Source organism: Suncus etruscus, chromosome 14, assembly GCF_024139225.1.
Source record: "Suncus etruscus isolate mSunEtr1 chromosome 14, mSunEtr1.pri.cur, whole genome shotgun sequence".
NCBI lineage: Eukaryota > Metazoa > Chordata > Mammalia > Eulipotyphla > Soricidae > Suncus > Suncus etruscus.
Genome location: NC_064861.1, coordinates 72,191,934 through 72,204,176, shown reverse-complemented (window position 1 = coordinate 72,204,176; position 12,243 = coordinate 72,191,934).

Genomic DNA, 12,243 nt, shown 5'->3' with positions numbered 1-12,243 from the left:
GCCATGCCTACATCTTGATGTAGCATCAGGCAAGGGGAGGAGAGGTAGATAGATTAAATGGTGCAGTGCCTTTTATTCAGAATTCAGTGCCCTTTAGTCAGATTTCACTCCTAATGCAAAGGAACACTAGCAAAGTGGTTTAAATAGAAAGAACAGAGGGAAAAATGGTTTCCTTCCTTAGGTATCATTTTTGGATTATTGTATTGCTGATGGTCACCTAATACAGTCAGAACCTTATAGGTATGGAAGTTGGGGAATCGTGGGCATTTGAAGAATGTCCCTGTGAGGATATGAGGTAGTCTAGATTTTGTGGGTATTGGAAATACCAATTTGGTGGTCAATCTTGAGTTTTCTGAGCAAAATCCAGATGGATCTAGATTTACACCAAGAATAAACATTTACTGGTATCTGGTACAGAGGCTACTTATTTCATCCCTTATGTGTGCAAGCTTAGTGAAGTGCTCTTCAAACATGGTAGATTGGCATCCAGTGACATCATGGGCTTTGCAGCCAAGCTCATTTAAAGCTCCAAGATCAAATGCAAGGGATCCATTCAAGACCCGATATGCATCAAGATCTTCCCTTTCTAGCACATTTCAAAACCTTCTCCCAGGAGCCCCCCCCCCCCCCAACACAAATGACATGGAGAGATGGGCAGTGAAACTGGGCCATCAGCTATCTACTAGATAGATGTTCTCTAGAACTTGCAAAAATAGGAAATTGTAGTGTGGGCGGGATCCTCACTGGTTTCCAACAATGGCCCTAATGAGCAATTTAGTGATGAACTGAGCACATGCTGGGGTAGTTGAGGGATGTCTGAGGCTCTGTCTGCCTTTGGCTCAAATTTGTAGCATTGTTTGGTGTCTGTATTCAACTTGACATTTCCAAAATGTTATTCCATGAAGTGAATGAATGGCTTTATCTATCTATCTATCTATCTATCTATCTATCTATCTATCTATCTATCTATCTATCTATCTATCTATTTATTTAGGGGAGGGTGGTTTCTACTCTGGCAGAAGCAGCCAGATATTTACCTTAAATCATGCAAATGTGAGGCTTCAGAAGATGCTGGGTTCTATGGTTATATGGGATGGTTAAATGCTGCCCTCACCATAGAAAACCACCCACACATCCTACTTGGGCATCTGCCATCTTGGAACCACAAGGGGCTGGTTGAGAATGTGAACTTGAACCCCCTGGGTTTAGATCTTGGCTCTGTGTCCTTGGGCTTCTGCCTGAATATTCCTATTCTACAGGGTGCTTGCTTAGGTAAATGTGAGATCCAGAATATAAAATAGTACATATGGAACATACCATTTCCCTTCACCCAGGTTCCTTAATCTATGTATCTCTGGGGATGCCTGTTAAAAACACAGCTTTCTAAGCCCCTTTCTGGAAGTTTTTGCTTTAAGGCCCAAGAAGAACTTGAATGAATGTGTTGTTGTTCTAAAACAAAATTCCAGGTAATAGTTATTCTATTATTTGCAATTCCATTTGGATAAACTAGAAATTATTGATATATAAAAAATGCAGAGAAATCATTATCTTTCAGTCTCAGCTGTACGTGGAAGTTCTTAATAGATATTTACAAGCACTGGCTTCTGTCTTCATGAGTTGGGATTTAATTGGGATGTTTTGAGGTTCCCCAAATGTTTGTCACATACAGTCAAAGTTGTGAACAGCCGAAGGCCTGGAACAAAGATGCCATCACCTTCCCCCCATCTATTCATCTTCCTGAAAGAAATGGAAACTGTACAACAGAGAATAAAAGTCAAGAATTCCAGTGTGAATGACAGATTTGGGAAAGGGACTTTCCTGAAGTCATCCACACTGTTTACTGTTTCATCCGGGCCTTTACACTCTCTGAGAATCCCAAACTTCAGTACTTCTTTTTTGACTCGGCTATTCTTTTTTTTTTTTTTTAATTTTATTATTCTTGGCAGAACAAGATCATGGGTTTTTGTTGTTGTTTTCTTTATGAATTTTATAAAGGATTTACCCAAGTACTTACAGATGTCCATTATTTATCTTGTAGAAAGGAGAAATGTCACGATTATAGGCAATTAGCTTTTTTATTTATGTTGTTTTATATATGTAGTCAGTACTAAATGACTAGCAAAAAATAAGAAATATATGGGGACCAGAGCCATATATAGCACATTAGGTAGGACGTTTGTCTTATATGTGGTTGACCTGAGTTTGATCCCCAGCATCCCATATGGTTTCCCAGGCACTGCCAGGAATGACCCTTGAGCTCAGAGCCAGGAGTGACCCCTGAGCACCACAAGGTGTGACCCCAAGACAAAAACAAAACAAAAAAGAAATGCATGAGTGAAAGCAAAGATGAAGACTCCTGGGACAGTAGTAAAAGGAAGACATTTTGTACCTGACTAGTTGTCAGGTTTTGGAAAGGAAAAGGAAAGGACATTAATTTGCTGGGAGACTTGGCCTGACCAAACTGGGGAGAAATAGATACGTGACAAAGGAAGTCTCAGTTGGACAGGGCAGTAGGCCCAGAGAGTTTCACTGGAAGGCCCATATTAAAGCTGAAGTGGCAGAAGAACCTAGAAAGTAAGAGTACTTGGACCCCCTCACTTAATGATGAGGACGCAATGGCACCAAGAGAGATTGTGGTGGAGACAGCTTCAGAGCGTCACCTCAACAGTATCCTGTCTGTTTTGTCCTCTAATCTCCAAGCACCTGGCCCCAGAGGGACAGTGAAGACTCTCATGGAGAAGCATGACAGTCTCCATGCCTGGCCAAAGCAGCTGGAACATAGGCAGAGGGCACAGCTGTTCCTACCAAGAGTTTTTCCTTCCCACAGAGGTCAAGTGGCCAAACACCTGGGACTGTCCAGTCAAGCCCTGTCTGAGGCCAGCTCCCAAATGCATCAGGGCATGCCAGGTCTCTACTGGTCTGGGGACACAGAAAAGGACACATGGGCCAGGCAGCTTCTAAAGGAGCAATTGATGGTCACGCAGGAAGCACTGCACTTGCTGTTATTAGAAGCAGAGTGGTATTGGTAAGGACCTCTTAAAAATACTAAAGGTTTTTCTCAACCGTGGAAATGGTGCTAAGTGCATGGCATTGGCTCTTGGGTAGTTCTTGCTTAATAATAAACGGGGGTGGTGACATCTTGCAATGGGTGGCAATGCGTCTTAGTCTGAAGTGTTTGCTTTCAAGAACCAGATGCCCAACTTGATATTTTTACAGCCTTCTCATGTACTCTTCTATGCCATTCTCAGTATCACTTTGCCAAAGAAATGATTACATTTTGCTTGGTTATTTTGGGGCTACACTTGGAGATGGTCGGGGCTTACTCCTGGTTCTGCACTCAGGAATTACTCCTGGTCAGCTTGGGGGACCAAATGGGGTGCTGGAATGGAACCTAGGCCAGTTGTGTACAAGGCAAATGCCCTCCTCCCTGCACTATGGCGCCAGCCCCTGGTAATATTTTTTTTTTAATTCAAACCTATGATTGATCAATTTCTACTCTATTCAATTTCATTTCCAGGACTGAAAATGATAAGGCTGAGCTCTTAAATATGTATATTGTAATTTCTTGCTGTCAGATCTTCAGCATTTGTAACAAAATGCCAATAGCCGTGGTGGTATATTAATAGGAACCTTCCTAATGATTTATTCAACTGTATAGGAGCATCCCAACCTTGTTCCTTTGGTGGGTTTATTCCATTTTTCTGTCTTTAAAAACCTCAGAGCCCTGTTCAAGTAAGTCACAAATCCCCGTACTTCAGGGATCCTTGAACTGACGAAGCCGTCCATCCTTTCCAATACCCTGCTCGTCATTTTCCTGTCACGAGTTGTTGCCAAATCACATTGATGTGTTGCTTCCACCACTGTACTAGGAGAGCGGCACCGGTGGTGAAGGGAAAAGGGAAGTGAGTGATACAAGATTAGCAATCAGGGGGCTGGAGAGATAGCACAGCAGTAGGACATTTGCCTTGCAAGCTTCTGACCCAGGACCAAAGGTGGTTTGAAACTGGCATCCCATATGGTCTCCCGTGCCTGCCAGGAGCGATTTCTGAGCACAGTACCAGGAGTAACCCCTGAGCGCCGCCAGGTGTGGCCCAAAAACAAAAACAAAAACAAAAGATTAGCAATCACCCTCCTTAGCTGGGTCCCAGTTCCTGTTGGGATGAGAAAACACCCAGTGGCCTTCCATCTCCTTTTAATCTAAGCAGGATTGGGGCGCTGTGAGAGTTGCAGAAACCAGGAAAAACTATTTCCAACCTGACTTCCAAACCCTAGATTTGCCCATAGACATAGCCTTTTTCAAGGCTAAGTCTGGAAACAGGCACTACAAGATTCCATTGTCCAAAAAGCAGTGTGGGCTCTGCCTCTGCCTGAGAATCCAACTGCAAAAGGCTTGGAGAAGTTCTCTGGAGACTTGGCAGATAACTATAGCAGGAAGCTGTGGGCCAACGAGTGGACTTGGGAGCATTACTTGAACCTGCTTCATCCTTTTCCTTCTTCCATCTTCTTCTGCATGCAAACATGGAACACAAGAGTTGCATTCATATGTGCAGAGATCTGCTAAAGTAGAAGCCAGGTAACTCTGACCCAAGGAGCAGGGAAGGGGATTCAGATGCCCAGGGATGGCAGAGACATGCTTCCTGATGAAACATGTTTAGCCTCTGAACCCAGAGCCCAGGTGGTTGTTTCCTTTCGAGGGCCATACAGGATGGAAACAGGCATCTTCACATCACTAAGAATCTTCTAAAAACAAGCCTGCTTCAGATCTGCTCTGAGAGAGCATCGCACTCCCAGATCACCTTTGTCTTTCCTGTCTCCCTGTCATCAGACTAGGAGTGCAGGTGCGGTGTAGGAAAGACACAATGGATAAAACAGAAACCACAGCTTTGAAGGTTGGGGAAAGGACCCACAGAAAGAACAGAGGAGAATGAATAATACTAGGAAAGTTGCAGAGAGAGAGCATGCAGAAATTCCTGGGTTCAATCCCCAACACACACACACACACACACACACACACACACACACACACACACACACTTTGCTGCCCACAAAACGAAGCAGACTTGAGAGCTAACCTAAAAGAGAGAACTTTACTAGTTCCAGAGTCTGAATGGTGGGGCATACCCTGGATAAAGGTAAATAACACCTCGAAGGCTTTGGAAATGGGACTGAAGTTGAAACTGACAAATAGCAGGAGGTGGGATTTGCAGCCCCTTGGACCCAACTGAATTAATTGTCTGGTAAAATGAAAATGCCAACATGTTCTATCAGATTTTACCAAGATCTAATGCTGCCTAGCTTAATATTCAAAATGACCAGACTATATAGTTCAACGTGACCTGGCTTACAAAGAATCAGGATAAGATCAGCTTCTTGGGAAAAGATAATACAATGCCAGTGTGAAATGACACTGCTATTGAGATTTTTCTGATGGAGGTTTTAAAATAGCTGTCATTAAATGGCCCTTTATTAAAATGATCCAAGAAAAAAAGCTATACTTCTGAAAATCAGAGACTGAAGAGTTCACCAACTACATAGAAGATATATGAAAATGGAGATGTAATGATATAAACATGAACACCAAAATTAAAAACACAAACCACATCTCCTTGAATGTCCTCTGCAGCAGGATAGAATTTCAAGAGGAAAGAGTCAATAGGTGAACTTGAAGATAAATCAATGGATTTGATCCAACATGAACAATGGATAGAAAAACTTTGAAACAAACAAACAAAAAAAAAAGATAAAGTGCCTTCCAGATCTGACGTATGGTTTGCAGAGGCTTCCCATTAATGTCCCAGAAAAAGAGAAATCACATGACATACGAAAAATTGGAGAAAATAGCTGAAAACTTCCCCAAATTGGCAAAATCCATATATCTACAAAAATAAATCTCCGTGGCTCTTTCTTTTACAGAATGAGTCAAAGAGAATACTCTCAGGTAAGGAATAAATAAAATATTTTAAAGAAAATCTTAAAATCAACAAAAATATTTTGGTATCGACCAGAGAAAATCATTGTAATAATGATTATTGCAAAGAAATAATAATTTGAACAGTTAAAGTTTTCTCTTTAGAAGCCATGGAAGTGGACCAAAGGAAGTGGAACACCACTTTTAATAAAGGGTTGAGAGAAAAGTATTGACATTTGAGGATTCTGCAGTAAATGAAAAACTTTTTCCAATATAAAAGTTAAGTAAGGATACTTAAAGGAGCTGTTTGTCCTGATTTGCCCAGATGTCAGGCATGTAGTGCTCAATTCAGACAACTGGTCACCCTGAAGTTCTCAGGTGAAGGAAGAAAATTGTGTCACTGATAGACCTGCCCTAAAAAATGTACTTAAAGGAAGTGTTTTGGACAAATGAATGTTAGAGTGTTTGGAAACTAGGAACATTAGGAATGACGGAGGAGAAATGGAAATGGCAAATATCTTAGTAAATTAAATATTGCACTTTCCTTAGGAGTTTCCAAATGTCTTTGATGGTTGAAGTTAAGGAATGAGAAGACATGATAGGCTCTTACCAATTTAGTCAGTATTTTTTGCGTGGAGTGCAATAACATTATTTTTGTGTAATATCAGTATCATACTAACAAGTGTAATAAAACAAAGTCAAAGTCAACCCTGAAGAACTATTCTCAGTTCACATAAAACATGATTGGATTTATAGAAACTGAGAAGGAATCTACAAACAGTGCAACAAATACAAAAATTTCCAGTACTGATAGTTAGGTTAATAACATTGTAAAATTCAAGTTAACTTGCAAAGTCAATTGTATTTCTCCTAGTAGCAATAAAAACCTGAACTGAAAGTAAAATAAAATAACTTCAAACTCCTAAAAGATTTCCAAAAATGAAATACACATACATTTGAAAATGTACAGAATGTATATGCTAAAAGCTACTGTTTTCTAAGAAAAGAAATGAAACAACATTTAAACCAATGTGTTAAATTAATGGAAGATGTCCCATGATCAGGCATTGGAAGACTCAACATAAAAAAAACTCAGCTTTTCCAAACTAATCTGTAGATTTAATGTACTTTTAATTAACATTCTAGCAGAAATTTTTAATAAGTGCAAACATTCTAAAATTTATATGGAAAGACATATTATTAACCAAAACAAGTTTATCAAAGAACAGTAGAGTTGTGGGCCTGAGAGATAGTACAGCAAGTACTATCTCTTGAGCTGGGCCATCCCAGGTTTGATTCCTAGTAATGCATATGGTCTTCTAAAAACTGTTAGGAGTGATCCCAAAATATAGCCTAAAATGGAGAAATAAGAAAAATCACCCTACCCAATTTGTGAGGCTTGTTATAAACCTATAGGAATCAAGATATGTGGTATTAAGAGAAAGACATGTAAACCAAAGGAAGCACAATTTAAAAATGTCAGAAATAAAGCCAGACAAATATCAAAATCATTTTTGAAGAGCCAGAAAAGCAGTCAAATGAAGAAAGAACATTCTTTACGATAAATGATGTTGGGAAATTAAACATTTAATAAAGCCCTTTTAACCTAAACTTTATCTTTTATGCAAAAAACTAACTTGTATGATCGATGCAAAAGTTTGCAACAAAGCAATTATGATTTTAGAAGAAATCAGGAGAAAAATATTAACCATCTGTGTTAGAGTTGCTAATCAAAATGTTGGTGTAAGTTACTAAAAGTTTAATTCATTAAAGAAAAATAGTTACAATGAAACCATAAAAAATTAAACATGCTTGCTCTGTGAAACATACTGCGGAAAGGAGTAAAAGACAAAGTAGCTGAAGAAACCCATTTTTAAATCACATATTCAACAACAAAAGAGAAATACTCAAAACCCCACAGGAAGATCACAACCTAATTGTTTTTCATTGGCAAAAGACTGAAATGTATGCTACATCCAAAAAAAAAATAGACAAATTACCATGTGGCAAGATGTCCAATAATTAAAAATGGAATGCAAATTAAAACCATAATAAAACCTTATTACAACCTTCATAGAGCATCAAAAGAAAAACTGTTTCCAGATACTGACCATACCAAGTAATGGCAAGACTAGGGAGCCACTGGAACTCTTGATCACTCGAGTATGAACTGGAGCAACTGTTCTGGAAAAAAACTTTGGCCATTTCTTATTAGGTTATGTACAAGCTCATCCTACAATGCAGCAATGTCACTCCTGGGTGTTTGCCCTAGAGAAACAGAAACTTATGTTCACACACACAAAAAGCTGCTTGTGGATGTTTATAAAACTCTATTCATATATGCTAAATATGGGAAGCAACTCAAGGTCCTTCCATAGAGAGGCAGCGTGTGGTATACCCACCCAATAGAATGCTCTCCGCAATAAAAAGTAATGAGCTATTGAGACACACAATGACTCAAATGAATCTCAAAGACCTTCTACTGAGTAAAAGAAGCCAGTCTCAAAAGGTTATATTATCTACCATTTGTATGACATTCTTGCAAAGACAAATCTATAGTGACAGATCAATGACTGCCAGATGTTAGGGAGGGAGGAGGGGGGGTTATACTATAAAGGGATTCTACAAGGAGGCTCTTCAGGGGTGGGGGAAAGGCAGTGGTGATGGACCTCTTCTGTGTCTGTACTTGTGTTAAAATATAGAGAACTGCCAAGGGTGGGAGAGTTGAAGTCCATTTTATTCTAGCTGAAGCTAAAAAAAGGCATTGAAAAATCAAAATAATCTTGTGGGACTGGGAGGTCATGCAAACACAGGAGCACATGCTTTGCTTGTGATAGTCTTGGTATTCTCCCCATACTACATGTCCCCTCAGCACCACTAGTAGTAACTACTACACACCAATGATTATGTATGGCTTTTAAACAAACAAAATAATAGTAGAAAGCAACATCATTTGTAATGATAACTATGTACCCTAATAAACCTGTACAGAAACAATAGCAATTCATATGCAGATAATATTCTCTGCCATCATGGGGAAGGCTGCCAGTCTTTCTCTTCCTAGAGCAGCCTCTTATCAGCTGATACCTTCTTCCAAGGAAGCAGCCGTTTCTAATGTTTAGAAGTTTATCTTGAAAGTGCAACTCTCATTATAAAATAATTGAAATGCAATCCTTTTAAAGCATGGAAAAATTCCCAAATCTTTGACTATGTGGGAGAGATTGGTGTAGAGCGGGTGATGGCACCGTTGTCATGACATTGTTTGACATGCAAACATGTGTCTGTGCTCATTGAACTTAATTTAGAAATGATTTTTCTATAACCAGCGACTGCACTTAATTTCACCGCAATACTGTTGGTGCTTCTGTTCTGATATTTATTTCCTAGGACCCATTTTATTCCTTAGGAACTTTTTATTCCCGAAGCTCACCCACTGACCCTGGATTATCATGTGTTCACTTATAGGCAGATGTTATGAACAGGAGCTCCACAGATTTAAGAGCAGAGTGGAAATCAGTTACTTCTCCCTGGTTCACTAGGTCCCTTGATTTTCTCTTGAACTTAGTGTCTTGGATATTTTCCCTGCCCATTTTCCCCTGGCATCTCCACCTAAACACATGGAGGTTCTGTATTTTTGTTTCATTCTGGTTTTGGATCACACCTGGTGGTGCTCAGGGGAGTGACTATACAGGATGACGTGGATTGAACCTGGGTCAGTGACATGCAAAGTGAGTGCCTTTACCAGCTGTACTATCTCTTGGATCTCATGAATTTCTATATTTCTGTCTTTAAATTTGAGCTCCATCTTCTGGGCTCTGACCATCTCTCTTGTTTTCGTGTGGAGTTATTCCAGATGGAAATGAAAATAGCCCCTGTTTGATAGTCCCTGGGGGACTCCCCTAAATGGTTAGGCTGTTACTCCCTTGAATGGATCACATGCTAATTATAAAGACATGTTGGGGCCTAAAGTCTATCTCAGGCCATTTGGCTCTATCTTGTCAAACATATTCACATTCTGGATTGCCTTTCTTCATTCAGTCATTGATGGTTGCTCCATAAGTCTACATACTCAACCATATTGAAGTGAGTCCAGCTTTTAAGGGGCAAAACAATTGGATTAGTGTCTTAAAGCATTGGGCTGATGGGGTTATTTCATCATCAGTGGTTGTAATGGTTCAGTGATTGTAACAAGATTAGATGAAATATTTTGGATCCAACTCATTGAATAGAAATTGACCTAAAGCAGTTCAATTTGGTCTTTGGATAGAGCCAGATTCATGCTATTTTTAAATGTTATAATTCTCAGTAGGCTCCAAGGTCACTTTCCATGATCACTTTATGATTTGTTTCCTGAGTAACATGAAATATTTTTTAATAAACATTGTCATAGAATCAGCTGTCAACACATCCACAGATAGGATAATGAGCTGTGTGATTATCCATATGACCCTCATTCTCTTGCTTTTACAATGAAAATAATATCCCAAAGAGAGGCCAGCTTGATGAAGGGATCTATCTTGAGAAAAGCTTCCTCCTTGTGTAACTTCCCCAAAAGAAGTTACCATATCTTTCTAGGACATGGCTTTTCTAGGAACTTAAGACTAGAAATATCTATAGCCATTCCTCTTTCTGGGGAAGGTGTGAAGTTTTGCCAGCATCCTTTACTTTACTGTTGTTTAGAGTAATTTTTACTAACAATTTTGTGAAAGTTATAATTCTCTGTTAGACCGGGGAAGACAAATTTAGGACCAAGGCCACCTCAAACCTTTCTGGTGACCTTGTGTATGCTTTCAAGATACAGCTCCATAACTTGGCTAGCCGAGCATGGACAAGGTTACAGTCATCCCTTGCCTTCTCAAGTGGGATTTTATTGTGTTTGTTTTTGCAGCATATATCCTTCACAGTTGTATATAGTTGCCCTTCTCAGAAAGTCAGGAATTAGCCACCATCCCAAATTCGAAATCAAGCTTTAATTCACTCTGACACATACGTTCTTGAATGTTATTTAGAAATGAATACAACTCTTTCTACATTGGAATTCTTTGGTGATCTGAATTCTGAAACAAGAACTTCCAACGATTGGATGTAATAAGATACACAGAACTTGTTTCTTCAGATTCAGCTCAGAGTGCCTCTGGCTGCAAACCTTCATTATTTTATTTTATTTTATTTTTTTGCATGTTGTGGTTGACTTTCAATTCAACTTAATCAAGCTTCCAAACCACCCCCACTGCCAACTCTCATCCTCTTCTACTTCGGGAGCCAAGTTCAACAATACCCTCGCTTTATGTCATAGACAGGGCTCTGAAATATTGGCAGTGCCATCAGCGAAAGCCACAACAGCTTGAGGAGAATTCAAAGAAACCAATTTTCTTTCAGTAGCTCACATAGCCAAAGCTTTCCAAAAATATCTGCCGCTTTGTCTAATGCAGATTTATAACTCAACTCCTAATAATGCTTTATTTCTCCCAAGTTGTGGTACTTAAAATTCACATGATGCAATGCTGTTAACTAGTGTTAGCATTTATTTCTATTTGAGGCATTATGCGGGGGGGGGGGGGACAGGAATAACTTAATGGGAGTGATTCAAATTGGTACTAAGTGTTAATAAAAGAACAATCAAGTAGTAAAGAGGCCACATTTGCTGACCCAGGATGGAGGTAAATTTTCCTTATATCGTGTCCACCTCCTTATTAACTTGCAATGCTGTGTTTCTTGGAATGTCTTCTTGACTTCTGCCTCATTGAGATTGGGATCCATGACTCATGACTGTGCCTGTAAGAATTCTAGTTAAGGGGCATGGAGCCAGATGAAGCATAATATATCTAGCATATCAATAAATAGGCAATTATTGTGCCTAGCCATGCCAATTTTCTGGAATAAAACAAATGTAAAGAACACAACCCTCAACCCAAATGACTATCTTTAAAAAGAATGAAATGAGCATACATGTGTATAGATGTAATTTATGTAACATAGTGTAGACACGTATAGAGTGTTCCTAGGGCCAAGTTTTATCATTACCCAAATCTGAAAATCCAAGTATATCAAGAAGCTTGAGGTTTGGCAATTAGGAAACCATCCTGCCTGGCTTCTCAGCCTTGAGTGGGAACTGGGACTCTAGGCAAGAAGCAAGAACTGAGTAGTAGTAAGTGAAAATCCCACCCTGACCCCTATTGCTGGGCCCTCTTAATGGTTTGCAGGCCCAGGCTGCTTGGATGGTCTGTGTAGGGAGAACCCCCATCTTGATAGATTGGAATCCTGGGCTTGTTCTAGTCCTTCCCAGTCTCCTGTCTTAGCTATGTAATGAGAATGATGAGATCTACGTCTCAGCA